Raw genomic sequence first — 6,102 nt, forward strand, 5'->3', positions numbered from 1 at the left:
TTGTTGAAGGGATTTTTATCCAATTTTATATTCTTTTCCTGCTCTGGAAATATTAATTGACCATAAAATTGTGGGTTTGTTTCCACACTTTATATTCTGTCCCATTAACCAATGTGTCTGTTGTGCTAGTGCCATAATGGTTGTTATTATTATTATTATTATTATTATTAATTATTATTATTAGAGAGGGGGAGAATGAACAGAGAAGGGAAGAGAGAGAAAAAGTTACTTATTAGAATGGCAAAAATTAAAAAAAAAATCTTACAATGCCAATTGCTGGCAAAGATGCAAAGCAGGAGGATCTCTCCTTCATTGCTGGTGGGAACACTTGCTTTGGGAAACAGCTTGGCAGTTTCCTGGTAGGTAAATATAGTCTTACCAAATGATCCCACAATTATACTCTATGTATTTAATTAACAGATTTGAAAATTTATTTTCATACAAAAACTTGCAGTCATTTTTTGCAGAATCTTTATTTATAATTGCCAGGAAGTGGAAGCAGTTAATATGTCCTCCAATAGGTGAATGGAAAAACAATCTGCGGTATGGCCATTTAATGACATTTTATTCAGTGAATAAAGGAATGAGGTATCAAAGCACACTTATATTCATGAATCTTAATCCATGTGAGAAAAAGCATGTCTGAAATGGCCACATACTGTATAATTCTCTTTATATAACATATGGAACATGTAAAAGTGCAGAGAAAGTAAATAGGTTAGTGGTTAATAGGAGATTAGGGGAGGAGGTGGGCAGAAAGAAAAAATGTTGAATAGATAAAGCATAGGGAGTATTTTAGGTTCATACATTTTTGTTTTGTAATGGTAGGTACAAAACATTCTAAATTTCTCAAAACCCATAGAATTTCACTGCACAAAGTGAGGACCTTAAAATATTCAAACTAAAATAAAAATGAGGAGATTGGATCTCATAGTGGGATGCAGAATGTGACAAAACAATCTAAGTAAATTACAAATACTTGAACAAATTTAATTGAAGTGAATGGAGAAAAATATATAATTAATCACATTTGGAAGTTAATGGAATCTATAAAACTAAACAAAAAGAACTATACATCAGTACTGTAATCTATTTAATAAAATTTACCACATGGGGGTACATGTTAACAATATGAAACTACTATACGTATGTATTAGAAGTGACCAATTAATACAATAATGATGGATGCTGAGACCAGATTTCTCACTTTGAAAGTGGCGGTTTTACATATTAGGAAAAGGAGGAGACTAGAATGAACTGTGTCATAAATGTATTTGAGTTAGAGGTATCAGTGTGACCTTATATTAGGTCAATAAATACGCGGATAGTCACATAAAGAAATATTTCTAGATATAGAAGTGTAGGTATACATACATATATTTCCTTGTTCTGTCAGATCATGGTGCTTAGAAACAGTGACATCCCAGGATAAGTAAAAACACAGTTTCTGGATCTTGATTTTTAATACTATTCTCTAGTAAAAGGAGCTCGTGTTCCTTGGTTGACTTTAGGACTGGAGCAAGGAATATACAGGATGATCATGGAGCTCCTTGTGGTACCAATATACAGAAGCTCTCAGAAAAACAAAAACACAATGATGGGTTATTTCAAAGGCACATAGAAACCAAATGTAGGCATTCCAATGGCCACAGGGAGAAGTTTTTAAGCAACACAAGGAAGTCGCAAATAAACATCCATTTATCCATACTAATATGATTGAATAGGTATATAAATGTGGCAGATGAGACATCTTTTTAGAAAAAGCCTAATAATTTTGGAAGACATTCTGCCATTCTGGATGTGGAGTATAGCTCAACACCCCTTATATGGTTGCTGCATATAGTGACTTCTTCCAAAGTGTACAGTAGAGAGAGAGGCAAAGGAATAACCGTACACTGGAGAAATCTGAAAAACGCTACCTCAGGCAAGTGATCCAGATTAACATCAGTGGTCATAAGTCATGTTGATAGTACATACCCTTGATGTTGTGTGATAAGAATAACACTTTACCTCTGTGTCTTCTTCCCCAAATCCATAACTCCAGTCTAATCATGAAAGTACATCAGACAAACTCAGTTGAGGGATATTCTGTAAATTACCAGACCTCAAAACTGTCAAGGTCATCAAAGGCAAGAAAGTCTGTGAAATTGTCACAGCCAAGAGGATTCCAAGGAGCCATGCTAACTCAATGCAACGTTAGTTATCCTGAGAAAAATCCTGGAATAGAAAAAAGACATCAGTTTAAAACTAAGGAAATTGTAGTCAAGAATGGACTGTATAATATTGTATCAATATTGGCTTTTTAGTTGTGGCAAATGCACCATACTAATAATAATTTATGAAACTGCACTTGAGTATATGGAAATTGTACTACACAATTATTGTCATTACAAAACTATTTTAAAATAAAAAGTTTATTTTTTAAAAGGTAGATACATATATAAACTTGCCAATATCACAATACATAATACACACTAGCCATTGTGCAATTCGCATAATTATTCACAATGTGTGAGAGAGTCCATTTCACCTGTGACTCATCATCAGAAGTTGTTATACTTTTTAAGTTTTGCCCATCTGGTAAGTGAGAAATGACAACTAGTGTGATTTTATTTACACTGCAGAATTTGCCAGAGATTAAACTGTAAAATGTTAAAGTCCACTTTATACCTCTTTTTTGAGTATCTGATCACATATTTTTTGCCAATTTTTCTATCATTTCTATCATTTTTTCTCAATTTATATATTAGTTATATTAGAACTTTAAATGTGATATGTTAAAATCTTATTCTCCCTGTATGTTGCCTTATGTTTTTTTTTTTAATTTTGGTTTTAACCACAAAAAAGTTTTTAATGTCTTTAATGTCAAATGTATCAATATTTAATTTTATTGCATCTGGATTTTGAACCTTATTTAGAAAGTCTTTACCTGCACTCACACACAGTAGTTTTTTAAAAATTTTTCAATTTCCAAGCATTGATTATTATTATAGAAGCAAAATTGTGTTATGCAACATTGATAAATACGGTTCTAGTCAATCTTTGAAAATGTCTTAATATTTTCTGTGCAGACAGTTATGAAATATGCAAACAAAAACAATACTACTTCTTTCTTTCCAGTCCATATTTACTGCATTTCTTTGTCTTGCTAGGAGCTCCAGTGCAATGTTGAACAAAGGTTTGAGAGTGAATATCTTTGCCTTATTCTTAATCTTGACTGGAAGCAGTCTTTCCCCATTAAGTATGATATAAGATGTGGGATTTTTGCAGATGTTTTTTATTAGGCTGAGGAAGCTTGTGCTCCATATGATAGAAGGATCATAGAAATTTACAGTGTTTTGTGCCTGTGCATGTTGAGGAACACTAACTTAGTTTTTGGGCCCTGCTATCAGTTTTTTTAAGTGAGCATTTTGTGGAGACTCATGATGAGGAAATGTTGAGAGGATGCAGATTACCATTTTGTCTGGGGCTGCAGGGATTCTGAACCGTCACACTAGCCCACAATGTCCCTATAAGAATTTATTTAAATATCAGGGCACCTGTTTGGCTCAGTCAGTTTAGCATCTGACTTTGGCTCAGGTTATGATATTGCAGTTTGTGAGTTTGAGCCCTGCATCAGGCTCTGGCTGACAGCTTGGATTCTGTTTCAGATTCTGTGTCTCCCTCTCTCTGCCCCTCCCCCTGCTCTCGCTCTCTCTCTCTCTCTCACTCTCACTCTCTTTCTCAAAAATAAACAAACAGAAATAAATTTTAAAAAAAGAATGTGCTTAAATTTCAATTTTCTTCTTAATGCCTTTATGGCTGCCACTTTTTCCTCTCATGTTATACCATGTTGGGTTTCTCCTCAGGGAGGTTTGTCACATATTAGAATTCAGTTCTCCTGGTTGTTTTGTAGTCTTAGATCTCTGATCACCTAAAAAAGGCAATGGTTTTATAGCTAGCTGTTTATAATTGCTACTTTGGGAGAAATGTTATTTCATAGTTGGCTATATCCTAAGTGGAAGAACTGGCATCAATTAGTTTTGAGCTCCTACCATGTGCCAAGTTCTCTGCTAAGTGGGATGTTGTGGTCCAAACAGAATGAACTCTCCACTTGGAGTAAGAAGACCAAGGCCTGATTACGGCTCTACATCTTACTTGCTGTGTACTGTGTCTGAGCTAGCTGTAGAGTTATCTATGCTTCCCTTTTCTTTTCTTTAAAGGAATGGTTACTTTGTTGTGAATATCAAATGAGATGTGAAAATGTAAAATAGTCTGTTAAACATCTCTTAATTTAGAAGCATAATAAAATTACATTTGTTAAGCTATTTTTCAGTGTAATTTCAGGCTCCACAAAATCACCAGAGTGTCCCATTATCACAATCCTACCAATAATAGCAACCATAAAAAAAGGTATCAAAGGTACTGAAGAATTATAAATTATTTTGAAACATGTCCGGTTGGTAACAAGCTTCACATTTTGGATTCCTATGAATATTTTCAGAAAGAGTGAAATTGGGATGAAATTGCCCTGTCATTGTGTATTATTTATACATTGGGTACAAATAGAAAAAGAACCCCACATATGAAACAAAGGTAATGGAATTTTCCTCCTGACACAAATCCTCTTGAAAAAAAAAATCAAAACGAGTAGTATAAAGATTTATTGAGCTGAGTTGTTAGATTAGGAACATAATTTAAAAACAGGAGGAGACATTTTATTACAAAACTCATATTTTTGTAGGTGAGAAATCAAAAGCCCAGAGAGGTTAAGTGATATGCTCAAGGTTACACAGAGAAATGACTGCATGATGGAGATCCCACTACAGATCTAACTCGTCCTGTGATCTTACCACTACCTTACATTGTAGTTCTATAATAAGGCATGCCTCATTGCTTTATTATTTTAAATCAGTGTTTATTTTTAGAACTCTTTTAGATTTATGGGAAAATTTGAAAGGGCATACTATGTTGAGTTTTCCTCATTATTAAGATCTTAACATCAGTTTGACGTATTTGTTAAAATTAAGTTACCAATATTGATACATTATTATTAATTGAAGTCCATACTTTGTTAAGATTTACTTAGGTTTTACCTAATATCCTTTTTTCTATTTCATGATTCTATCCAAGTTACGACATTATATTATATTTAGTTGCTATGTCTCCTCTTAGCTATGACAATTTGTCAGACTTCCCTTGTCTTCACTGTCCTTAGCAATTTTGAGAACTACTCATCAGATATTTTGCAGAATATCCTCAACTGAGATTTTTCTGTTGTCTTTCCCATTATTAAAGTGGAGTGATGGGTTTCAAAGATCACAGAACTAAAGCTGTTTTTTTTCAACACAGCATATCAAGGGGTACTTGCTATCCATCTGACTTAGCACTGTTGATGTTGACCTTAGTGTATTAGAGGTAGTGTTTCTCAGATCTCTTCATTGTAAAGTTATTCTTTTCTTCTCTATTTTCCAAACTTTAGAAGAAAATTACTATGTATTGCCCATATTTAAGGAGGTGGTGGTGATGTTCCACTTTCTTGAGGATGGAGCATGTTCCTAATTTATTTGGAATTCTTCATGGAGGATTTATTTCTTCTCTCCCATTTTTTAAATTTATTCGATCATGTATTTTTACTGGTAAGGACATATGGGTACTTATTTTGTACTTTGTGTTATAATCCAACAGGACTTTATTTTCTTATCCAAATTGTTTCAACTTCCTAAATTTTTACTGCTACAAAATGCTCTAGGCCCAGTTTGTATATTTCTGGCTATTGTTCTAGAATCATTTTTCCAAGAATCCCTCTAATATACAGACTGATATTAGAAACCAAGATCTCAGCACTGTGTGGGGTCTCATTGCTACTGTCATTGTTTCTAGGCCCTCTTAACTGACAGAGTCGTTTATCCGTCTGTTTGTGAAGTACCTTTTGCTTGCCTCCAGGTTTTGGCAAGTATGAATAAAACTGCTATGAACATTGTGTGAATGTAGTCTTTGATGCTTTTGGGTAAATGCCCAGGAGCGTGATTTCTGATCATATGATAGAAGTATGTTTGGTTTTATAAAAAACTGCCAAACTCTCTTCTAGCGTGACTGTAATATTTTGCATTCTCACCAACA

The sequence above is a fragment of the Leopardus geoffroyi genome, chromosome D1 (assembly GCF_018350155.1).
Source record: "Leopardus geoffroyi isolate Oge1 chromosome D1, O.geoffroyi_Oge1_pat1.0, whole genome shotgun sequence".
NCBI classification, from domain to species: domain Eukaryota; kingdom Metazoa; phylum Chordata; class Mammalia; order Carnivora; family Felidae; genus Leopardus; species Leopardus geoffroyi.